Raw genomic sequence first — 12,650 nt, forward strand, 5'->3', positions numbered from 1 at the left:
AAGTTCTGGGTTTGAAACAGATTTCCTTTTATAATCATCATCATCTGCTTGCTTATCACAGCACGCTTTGACTCTAGGAGTCCTGGGTTCGAATCCTAGCCTGGGTATAGGTGTTCTTTGCGAGCGAATGAGTGAATGTAGTGTGCAATATTTCATTGAGTAGGGCGCCTGCAGAAAATATTTCCAGGGTGTCAAAATCGAAAAAGTTCATCCTGAAGTTAGATATACTTACTGTATTAACATCGTGTTTACTTGCCATCAGAAGAAAGAGATAAATGAAGCGCTAGAGAATGAGAGGAAGGAAGTGAAAGAGAGAGACGAAAAGGAAATAAGAATGTGACATAGAAAGAGAGAAAGAAAGACAAAAGAGAGAGAAGAAAAATAAATAAGAATGTGAAATACAGAGAGAGAAAGAAAGGCAAAAGAGAGAGAGAGAAGAAAAAGAAATAAGAATGTGAAATAGAGAGATAGAAGAAAAGGAAATAAGAATGTGAAATAGAGAGAGGAAAAGATAGACAAGAGAGAGAGACGAAAGGGAAATAACAATGTGAAAGAGAGAGAGAGAGAGAGAGAAAAGTCAAGAGAGAGAAAGAAGGAAAGAGATAAGAAAGAATTGAGAATGTAAAAATAAGGAGAGAAAGAAATAAGAATGTGAAATAGAGAGAGAAAGACGAGAGAGGGAGCGAAGAAAAATAAATAAGAATGTGAAATAGGGAGAAATAAAGACAAGAGAGAGAGAGAGACGAGAAAGAAATAAGATAGACAAAATGAGAGGAGAAAGAAATGAGAATGTGAAATAGAGAGAGAGAGAGAGAGAGAGAGAGAGAGAGAGAGAGAGAGAGAAAGAAAGATCAGAGAGAGACGAGAGAAAAGAAAGAAACAAAATAGAAAAGAAGTGAGAAAGAAAATAGAAATTTAGGCAGAGAGAGAGGGAGAAAGGAAAGGGCATAAGGTCGAAACAGAGACAGAATGAAAAACCGACAGAAAATGGGAGGGTAAAAACACAAAAATGAATAGTCAACAAAAGAGGAAGTATACACGCAGGAGTATGTACTAAAATCGAGAAAAAGTCAAACTCTAGGAGGATACTAGGAAATAAAGTGGGGAAAGTTACAAGTAAAAGGAACGGACGAAGGGGTAGTAGACATTTCTTCCTTATTCCAATGGGTGAGGGGAGCTCCCTATGGACACTCGTGAGTTCTTATGATGAACACAGTAACACACCATGTTCAAGAGTAGCGGAAGCTTCCTTGCCTGAAAGCAAAATCACTGGTCACGAACATTTTTTTCTTTTCACCATTAGCTTGCTCTGGATATCCTAGACCTAGAGTAAATTTCCTTTCATTTTTCTTGTCGCGTGTAACCAAAGAGTTGGAAATCCTGTAAGCGTCCATGCCACAGCCTCATGATGACAAGAAAGAATGCAAGAAATAGAAATTTAAAACCTCGTAATGATAATGGTGAGTGAGTAGTGCGGACAGGATGGATGCCATGCAAACAGCTACTTAAAACACACGGCAAACTATTCACACAACCTAACAGCAACTCATCTAAAGCTATCCTAACTATCCAGTGCCTTCGACATCATTATCATTTCGTATGAACCAATTCAATACTTCTCATTAGCTGTAAAATACTCAACTAATTGACGTATTTCTCTTGTAGCAAGTGCTAATCCCGTAACCGAAACCTTAATTATTCTAATAATTCTATATTTCTCTCTTCGCGCATTCTGATTCCGTGTTTCTATTTACGGATCTTCTCTTAACTCTAACACCAAAGGAATTTCGTCACATGAAGCACAGTTTAGCTACATTTGCTACGTTTCCCTATTTTTTCTTCTTTTTTTTTTTACCTAACCCTGCCTGTTGCACAGCTGCGCCATTTCAAAGTATGTTTTGAACATACTTTCTGTACTTTACATACATATAATTATAATTATTTTTCAACCTAAGTATGTTTCATGTCGCTCTCTATCTTAATTCAACCTAATTCAAATCTAATTCAACATGTTGCTTCTTTCTTCTTTATACGGCGCTATAACTAACTCTCTGTGAGTTTTAGCCAGCTCAACAATATTGTGCCACTGCTTTCTAACTTTGGTTTGTTGTCTCCAATTTGTAACTTTCATTCTCCTCAACATCTTATTCTACGTCAGCTTCCCATTTCTTGTTTGGTCTTCCTCTTAATCTAGATGCAAATGGTTTCCATTTTGTTATTTTAACTGTTCAAGCTTCCTCCATTCTTTCAATATGGCCTAACCAAGCTATCCGTCGAGATTTCACCTCTCTTTCTATATTCCTAGTTGCATAGCTGCGCATTTTCCCTGCAAGTTGCTGTCTTGTAAACCTGCCGATATCTATACCTATAGATTATTTACCAAGCTAGATACGGGTTGACATTCTAACGTTGCCAATTTTCTTACAGCATGTAACTGATACCCACGTTTACCGTAGATTTACCTATAGTAATCCTTAAAGTTAATAGTAATATTGTTCGACTGTGACCTAGATGTATTTCAATTGAGTTACAACAAGTTGCTAATCGTATAACACCTATTCTAAGTGTTGATAATGGTGGGAATGGATTGTGGAAGGTGTGACGTCATAATGAAGAATGGTTTCAGTACGAGCTAAAGAGACCTGTTGCATTTGAAACATGGACATCGCACCAAGAAAGTAATCTAGAGGAAGACTGTAAGCATGGCAACAAAAGGCAAAGAAGGAACACAGAGGCAGCCCGATCTCCCTTTCCAAGGGTTTATTATTAAGAGAAGGTAATGCCACCCGTGGTGGCAGAGTGGTTACGTATCATGCCTGGAAGCTAAAGGTCTAGGTTAAGACAAGGATATTTCATTAAGTGATCATCCGTCCTTTTTTCAATTAATCTAGAGATCTAGAGATAAAATAAGGAAATTCCAGCTCAAGAAGGAGATGTAACATTTAAGGAGGAGAAGAGTGACAGGAAAGACCAAGGTGAAAGAGACCGTGGAGAGGAACATTGATGAATGGGAGGAAGGGCCGAAGGAAGATCGTGAGCAAAAGGACAACGGATGCGGATCATTCGTCAGGATAATGAACACGCCTAGTCGTTTCCAGAAACTTTTACGGGCTGAGGGGGTTTGCATGATCATTTTATATCCGGCAGGAATGGTCTCACAAGGCTTTTTTCTGGCAATTGAGCGGCTCTAGGATTCACCCATACACCCTCCAACAAATGGTTAACTAGGGACAGCCATTGGGATAACTGCGAGGAGCGTGGTGCTGATCAAATCACCTCTACCATGGCAGAAATATATCCATATCCTTATGTGCTTCAGTTTTACCTCTTTATGATAAATTAATAATAACATATTACTATGCCTTGGTAAGATATTCTTATAGATATATATATGTGTCCAGGTCATATACAAGTATATCCATAAACAACACATTATACTTTAACTGATTTTATACAGGGCGACCACAATAAAAGTTGCAACTTTAATTGTGGGCACCCGATACATAAATTTTATCATTTTAAGCGAGACTGTCAAATATTTGTTACTTTCTATTCTCCATCCACGCCAAGAAAAAGTTCATGTGACATTCAATTTGTTAGTACTGGTGTTTTACTTCCTGTAATTATATTGATGGTAACTGTAGAGCTCATAGTATAAGATTTCATAACTTCAATATAGGAACTATGTTGAGTGGTATAGCTTTTCACATGCACTATACAGAGTTAGCCTAAAAGAAATAGACAGTTTAAAAGCTTGTTTGTTACATCAGAAAGCATTTAGTACTGTTGTAGACAAAGTCTTCAAGTTTACGAACTCCGCTTTTCGTTTGTCTTCGTGATGTCTGCATCACGTGAGGATCCTTGACGAAGTCCAGCAGTATGGCCGATGGCAGGTGGAGACGACTTTCAGCGTGATTGAATTTGCAGAAACAAATTCTGTTACCATCGTGCAGGGTCGATTTAGAACACGGTAATGTAAACGACCACCCACAAGGCAATCCATCTACGGTTGGGACAAGTAATTTGAGGGAACTGGTTGTCTGTGCAAGGGGAAAAGTCCTGGAAGAGGAGAACTGGGCTATGGCATTGATACAGGCCCGTACCCAGTTTTTTTTTGAGGGGGGTTGGGCCAAGCCCGAAACCTGTGTGTGTATGTGTGTGTGTGTATATATATATATACACACAGGGTGTCATTTTAATGGCGCCCACGGACCACAAATTAGTATAGAGGACATCAAAACAAACAACTTTTCTCATTAACATTTTCTCGGTGGTGCGTCGATTCAACGCTACAGCCGTTCAAAAAAGACCGTTTTGCCGTCTGGATGCTGGTAACCCAACACAACATTTGATCGTATCTGTGACGTCATTTCCTGCGGCGAAACGGCGCACGGCAGGGTTGCAAGAAACACACAAGTTTTGTGAAAATGACGAACTACCAACCACATTATTAGTTTAAAACGAAGCGGAAACGCGTCCAGTAGACCGAACATCATAGCCTACCAGCCAGAAGTTCAGCAGTCATCTCGGGGGAAGGGGGAAGTGAACCAATGATATGAGAAATGGTAAAAAACGTGTTCAAAATAAAGTGTCAATATCGGATTTTGAATCAGCCTACATGTCAAATATCAACAACAATACATTTTATTGGACTTACAGCTTACATGTGACTGTTTACGCCCAGCTACATGTCCAATATTTGCAAATCTCGTTGCAAGGTTGATATCTACAGGTTTGTGTCCAGATGCCTTGTGGTACTTTTGTGTTGATAACGGAAGTATCCGAGATTCGAATTGTTACATTACGGCTAAAACACGTACAACCACAGTAACAATGTAATGATGAATCAGTAGCGAATATACTGCCCTGTTCACAGTTGCAAACTATTACATGTGTATCCGGTAAATAGATAAACACAGTCGTCGGAAAGCTTGTATTACTACTACTTATATGCTGTATTTTCAACCATTTTTGCCACTTGCCTCATAATGCTCTGAATATACATTATATTATGTGTTGCTTACGTTTGGAATTTTGAGTTCTTTCATTTCTATTTTGTTATCTCTTCAGTATGTCACAGACAACTAATATCAGGAGGACGAAGTGGATAGACTAAATTGTAGATGCCTACTTAGTAACTAGATTTGCAAATATTTGAAATGTAAGCTGAGACAAAATTCGATATGAGCACTTCCACTTGAATTCTATTTTCTTTCTACCATTTTTCGTATCGTTTGTTTACTTCCTGTTAGGTTATAGAACGTGTTTTCTCGTTTTGTTTTACGGTACATAATGTGGCTGATTGTAGCGATGTCATTTTTCATGGAATATGTGTGTTCCTGGCAACTCCGGAACGCATTGCTTCACGACGGGATATGACGTCACAAATGCAATCAAATGTTGTGTGTGGTTGCCAGCATTCAGGCGGCAAAACGAGCTTTTTTGAACGATCATAGCGCCGAAACTACGCACCAACGAGAGAAATGTTACTGAGAAAAGGTAGGGGTGGGTAGCCGCCCTCGGGAGTTTTAAAGTGTTGTCCTCGTTGAATTTTGTGTTCCCGAGAGGTTTTAAAGTGTGTCGCTAAAATGTGCTCAATCGATATTTTTAGAGTCTTAAATGTATGTTTGATATTGTATAACCTGTCTTTGTGTAATCGTCAAGATGAATCAACAGGATTCCAATAAGAGAAGGATGAGCCTTGATGGGCCTGAATCTAAGAAGAGGAACCAGGGAGAGGTGAATGAGGAAATCGGAACCGAACTTAACCAAACGTTTAGAACCGGTGTGTTAGGAGACGAGATAGAGAGAGAGCGAGAGATTCCAATCACTCATGATTCTGCTTATCAACTTAACACCTTTAGATTTATGATAAATGAACTCCAACTATGTATCGCAAGAGAAAAGCTGACAATATCTAGCAAGACCTTGTTTACCACTATTTTGTCCAAACTAGAGGCCATTTATGAGGACAGCAGAGTGGAGATTGAAACCTTGAATGCTGTGAACAAGGAAATAAAAGAGGACAAAAAGTTCTTACAGGGAGAGATAAGAACTACTAGAGAAGCACTAACAAAACAAAGCACAAGTGGTATAAATAACCAGCCCTTGTATACAGAAATTGTCCAGAGTACTCATACTCCAAAGAACATTCCAGCTCAAACAAAAAGACGCAAAGAGCAACACTTTTCCTAAGATCTGAAGATAAATCTCCAAAAGAGATACAAGAAATCGTTACCAAGTATATCGATCCAGCTAAAGAAAAGATACGGATTGGAAATGTAAGATCGAATATTAATACTCTAATACTAGATGTGGCAACCGAGGAAGAAGCTACAAAACTGAAAACACATAATCAACTGGTGTCAAGAGGCATCATATCAGAACCTATTAAGAAAAGAAATCCTCGGGTCATCATTTATGATGTGCCAAGGTCCTACCAGGATGAAGAAGTAATCGAAAACATTTATACTCTCAACTTTGAAACATCAACTTCGCTGCAGGAATTCAAACAAAATGTCAAGTTTGCTTTTAGGACTGGTAGGAGGGATGGCGCTGCTAGCCATATTGTGCTTGAGACAACTCCGACTTTTAGAAACATGTTTAAGAACAAACAGCAGATCTATCTTCCATTCTCGATACACAATACCAAGGATTTTATTTCAATCCCGCGGTGCTATAACTGCCATGACCTTGGTCATGTTAATAAGCACTGCGAGAGGGAACCAGCATGTGAAAGATGTGGAGAAAGCCACAGAACCCAAGAATGTAAGGAACATAAGAATTTCAAGAGATGTATCCCTTGCAAGTATAGAAGGCGTAACTGTAATCAAGAGGTCTGTCCAACGTTTCATGATTTGTGGGAAAGGACAATCAGTAAAATTAACTATGGCTAGCAATCAAAATGTATCTTATAGGAACAACAGTGAAGCCATAAAAATTTTACAGTTAAATGCTAGCAGGTCTCAGATGGCTACCGAAGAACTTAGACATATTAGTGAACAGACAAATACCGATCTTATACTCATTCAAGAACCTTATCAGGTCAAAGGTGCAATAGTTGGATTCCCAACGACAGCTAAAATCTTAATTCATGGAAATGAACCGCAAGCAGCGATAATTGTACTTAATAATAATTACAGAGTGCATTGGAATAAAAACCTGTCGTCAACACATTGCCAAGTGGCTGAAATAGACACTGGGAGTTCGGTTTGGATTTTCCTCAGTATATACTGTCAATACAAAGATCCAATTATCCCGTTCCTTAACGTCATGGAACAAATAATCGATTGCTACTCAACAAAACAGATACTCATAGCAATTGACAGTAATGCCAAATCAAAATTATGGCACAGTAAGACAACTGATGATAAGGGTCGACTAATGGAGGACAGTATCGCATTAAAAGACTTAATAATATTAAACAGAGAATCAAACATACCTACGTTTAAGAATAGACAGGGTGCAGAATCTAATATTGATATCAGCATAACAAATCGAAAAGGAGCAGTAAATAATATAGACTGGAAGATTTTTGATAATGAGACTGTAAGCGATCATAATCTCATTAGAATAACAATACAAAATAAAGGTTGTAAAAAGCGGAACACACAATACCATAGAGTAAACTGGATGAAGACAGACTGGGCAAATATAAGAAGACACATAAGTTCAGAATTGCCCCGGAAGGAATTAACGAACTTGGAAGAAGGAATCAAAGAACTCTATAAAGTAATGGATTCCATCTTAAAAATGGAAGTAGCAAAAATTAAGATTGGAAACCGCAAAAACACTAACATGTGGCCTGATTACTTGTTAAAAAGAAGAGAAACAACCAGAAAACTAAGGAAATCATATCAACAGGCGAAGACATTCCGAGATAAGCAGTTTTTCCTAGAGAAATATAGGGACTCCAAGTGGAGGTATAATAACTTGCTAAAACAACATAAGCAGAAATCCTGGGCGAACTTTGTTAAAAGAGAATTGGCTCGAGATCCGTATAGTTTTCCTTATAGGATGGTGACTGGCAAGTTAAAGCAATCAGTAATACTCACAACAATTAAGAAACAAAATGGTAAGTATACTAAAGATTGGGAGGAAACGGTGAGTTACCTTATGGAACATCTTCTTCCATTGGATTATCCCCAAGATGATAATGATATACAAGCTGAAATAAGAAGCAGAAGAAGAAATCAAATATATACATCAAAGACTCTTTTGTTACCCTTTACGTTTGAGGAGGTGGCTTCTGTTATAGATAAATTAAAGCCGAAGAAAGCGTCTGGGCCGGATGCAGTCCCGAATGAATTAGTTAAGATTTCTAAGAATGAGATATCGTATCATCTTCAACAGATCTACAACCTATGTTTAATAAAGGGTGTCTTTCCAGCATGCTGGAAAGAAGCCAATCTAACCCTAATACTGAAGAATAAAAATAAAGATCGAACTGACGTCAAATCTTATAGACCAATATGCCTGCTGGACACTTTTGGGAAGATCCTAGAAAAACTACTGCTTAAAAGGATAGAGGAAAGAGAGCTCCTCAGAGGCACACCACAAAGGCAATATGGATTTAGCAGAGGACTGTCAACGGAGGATGCTATTAACCATGTTAAGAGAACAGTCCATGAATCCACGTACAAGTACGTACATGGAATAGCTGCTGATATAAAAGGAGCTTTTGACAACGTATGGTGGCCCTTTACACTAGCTACATTGAGGGAACTTGATCTCCCAACAGCTCTTTATAACGTGATCAGTGATTATCTAAATAACAGAGGGGTCAACTACGTTTGGCAGGATCAGAGTGTCCATCGTGAAGTCAATAAAGGATGTCCCCAGGGCTCCGTATTAGGCCCAAAGTTATGGAACATCACCATAGAACCGCTGCTAGAAGAACTGAATGAGAATCCCTTATCCATTGGAGCAATTGCTTACGCAGATGATCTGATGATCATGGTAGGTGCCCACAGTAGAAGAGAACTGGAACTAAAGGCTATGAATCTTTTAACACAGTTAGATGCTTGGTATTGCAAGGCAAAACTTACCATTGCAACTCATAAAACTCTCTCAGTATTACTAAAGGGGAAGCTTATGAGATCTCCTAGTGTAAAACTTAATGGTAGACCAATTCGGAATGTTAAGTCCCTTAAATACCTAGGAGTATATATTGACTCCGGTTTAAGATTTAGATCGCACGTTGACTACGTTATAGAAAAAGCAAAGACGGAGTTACATCGAACGTTGAGCATGGGGAATACAGTCTTCAAGGTTCCTTTTGATATCGCATTGATTTATTATAAAGCGATTTTTCTCTCAATTATAACATAAGCTGCCAGCACCTGGGCTAATATAGCTTTTGAAGAACGGGTGAAGTCCAAACTTAGATCAGCGCAGCGCAACGTCCTTCTTCGGATCTTGGGAGGTTTTAAAACCACTCCAACTCTCTCACTTATTGCGATTGCTGGGGTCCTTCCCCTGGACATTGAGGTACAGCAGGCGGCTACCAAGTATTGGATTACCAAAGGAACGGGACAGAACTTCCTTGCGAACCATCATATTAATATTATGAGGAAGCAAGAGGTTAAAGCCTTCTTCGCAAATAAGTGGGAGCACGAATGGAGTCAAGATGCTTCAATACGTACTAGGAATTTCATAACGACCATTGGTAAGAGGAACAAGTGGGTATACTTTAAACCATCCAAAGGTCTCACACACTTTATAACAGGGCATGGGCCCTTTAAAATGTATCTCAGGAGATTCAACCTGAGAAATAGCGACACCTGTGATAACTGTGGCGAACTGGACACACCCGAACATAAGGTGCTAAAGTGTAAGGAACACGCCTCAAGATATGTGAGTGAACTTAGACGTAACCTAGGCCAGTTCAATAAGGAGACAATTTTTGACAGCCAAATTAAGTTTAATATTCTAAATAAACTATCTGCTGAAATTCCATATATGGAAGAACTTAATTATAGTGTCAGATCCTCGTCGCAACAAAATGAAGTTTCGTCTGTTCCTACATATGTGAGAACAATCCATACTAGATCAATGACAAGGAGATCACTCAGGACAGAATCCCCTGAACAGTGTTAGACTAGATTTTATGAAGGTCCCTCTTGCATAAACAGACGGAAATTTTATATTACGTCAAGTAGATCAAAGTGAAATCGGTGGGTGCCGGACTATTTGGCCCCGAGACAATAACGGAACTAAGTGATCTTAAGTGATAAGTCTGAATTGGAAGAACTGTATGCAAAGTGCTCTTAGATTGAGGCTCGTGTGAGTGTGGAATTGCCAACTTGGCTCTAGACCCTTTTGAAGATTTAACCGGATAAAACTTCGAGGGATTCAAGTGCTGTATTAGAACGGAAGAAGTTTGAATGAATGTCATGGACAAAGACAACTTAAGAACTTAGAACTCCCTTGTTGGGAACTATTCTTCCCTTGGAAATTCCCTCAGGGAAGCCGAAGGTGAAAGGATAAGGAATTTTATCATATCATCTATTCAAGAAGTCCGACTTCCAAACATCTTCCACTGCCTTGAAGAGTAGGGAGTAGATTGAAAATGAAGAAGAAATTATGGAACCCTCAAGAGTTAAGGTTACACCAAGAAGCCAGATTGAATCCACAGCCGAATGATCCATCCAGAGCTCCAGTGCCAATGGTGCCTTAGGGCTCCCTGTGTGCCACCCAGGTTAGAAGGAAGTTACCAGAAGCCAAGAAGCCACCAGAAGCCAGGATGACTACAAGACTGGAACTTCCCATACTTCGGGAAAGTCCTTCCTTGGGTAATTCCCTTGTTTTCGGGAAGCTTTAGGTCCAAGGACCTGTAATGCATATATTATCTATTTATCTGTACACTGTTATTTTCTTGTATATATTTATATCTTGTATTTTACATAATCTATCATATTATTATATTATAATATTTTCTCTATTAAAGTGTATCTAATATATATTAGATTACACAGTCAAATAAATTTAGAAGACCTAACACTTAGTCTAAGGACTAATTTAGTAAATACTTATTACATTTTGAACATCTTAACTTACTGCTTATTTTCTTTTCATTCATATATTCTCTTTCTGAGTCATAACTAATTAGTACATACACCTTGGTTTATAACATAGGTATCAAGGTATAGAACCCACTCTCCTTTCCCTGTCCTCACCTATTTACCAAGCTGTAAATCTCTTTACCTGCATAATGAATAACCTCTTTCTGATTTCCATAATCCATAATTGGGACGAAACCGCTCTCAGAAAAAAAACCAAAAAAAACTAAGCTCGATATGCAAACAACGAAGGGAAAAAAAAACTGAGAGAGAAGGTGAGGTTGTGAGAGAGGCGAGAGGAGGTTGGAGGACCTCGTTCCTCAACGTCCCAAATCCTGTATCCGGTAAATAGATAAACACAGTCGTCGGAAAGCTTGTATTACTACTACTTATATGCTGTATTTTCAACCATTTTTGCCACTTGCCTCATAATGCTCTGAATATACATTATATTATGTGTTGCTTACGTTTGGAATTTTGAGTTCTTTCATTTCTATTTTGTTATCTCTTCAGTATGTCACAGACAACTAATATCAGGAGGACGAAGTGGATAGACTAAATTGTAGATGCCTACTTAGTAACTAGATTTGCAAATATTTGAAATGTAAGCTGAGACAAAATTCGATATGAGCACTTCCACTTGAATTCTATTTTCTTTCTACCATTTTTCGTATCGTTTGTTTACTTCCTGTTAGGTTATAGAACGTGTTTTCTCGTTTTGTTTTACGGTACATAATGTGGCTGATTGTAGCGATGTCATTTTTCATGGAATATGTGTGTTCCTGGCAACTCCGGAACGCATTGCTTCACGACGGGATATGACGTCACAAATGCAATCAAATGTTGTGTGTGGTTGCCAGCATTCAGGCGGCAAAACGGGCTCTTTTGAAGCGCCGAAACTACGCACCAACGAGAGAAATGTTACTGAGAAAAGTTGTTTTGATGTCCTCTATACATTTCCGCGGTCCGTGGTCACCAATAAAATGACACCCTGTTTGCGTGTGTGTGTGTATATACTTTTGATGGAATTTGTTATGCGTGTTTTCAGTTCCTCAATGGTAGTGGGTAATGGAGGATAGTAAACGGTATCTTTTACGTATCCCCAGAGAAAAAAATCGCAAGGAGAAAGGTCAGGGGAACGAGGTGGCCATGATAAAGGGTTCTCATCCTCATCACTCCCGCGCCCAATCCAACGTTGTGGCAATTTTCTGTTGAGCAATGATTGCACTTCACAGTGGAAGTGAGGTGGGGCTCCATCCAATTGCATGATGAAGGTGTTAGCATCTTCCACTTGAGGAAATGGCCACTCATTCAACATATCCAGGAATGTCAATCTGTAACAGTTTTCTCCATGAAGAAGAATGCTCCGTACACCTTTTCTCGTGACACAGCACAAAAAAAAACATTCACTTTAGGCGAGTCCAGAACCAACTCAACAAACTGATGAGGATTTTCCGTTCCCCACATGCGCACATTGTGTGTATTTACTTTTCCACTTAGGTGGAATGTCGCCTCGTCAGTGGAAACGAAATTCTCGATGAAATTGTCATCGTCAGCCATGAGATTTGGCATATCGCTGGCGAACTTTTC

The sequence above is a fragment of the Lepisma saccharinum genome, chromosome 3, assembly GCF_977018435.1.
Source record: "Lepisma saccharinum chromosome 3, izLepSacc3.1, whole genome shotgun sequence".
Taxonomy (NCBI): domain Eukaryota; kingdom Metazoa; phylum Arthropoda; class Insecta; order Zygentoma; family Lepismatidae; genus Lepisma; species Lepisma saccharinum.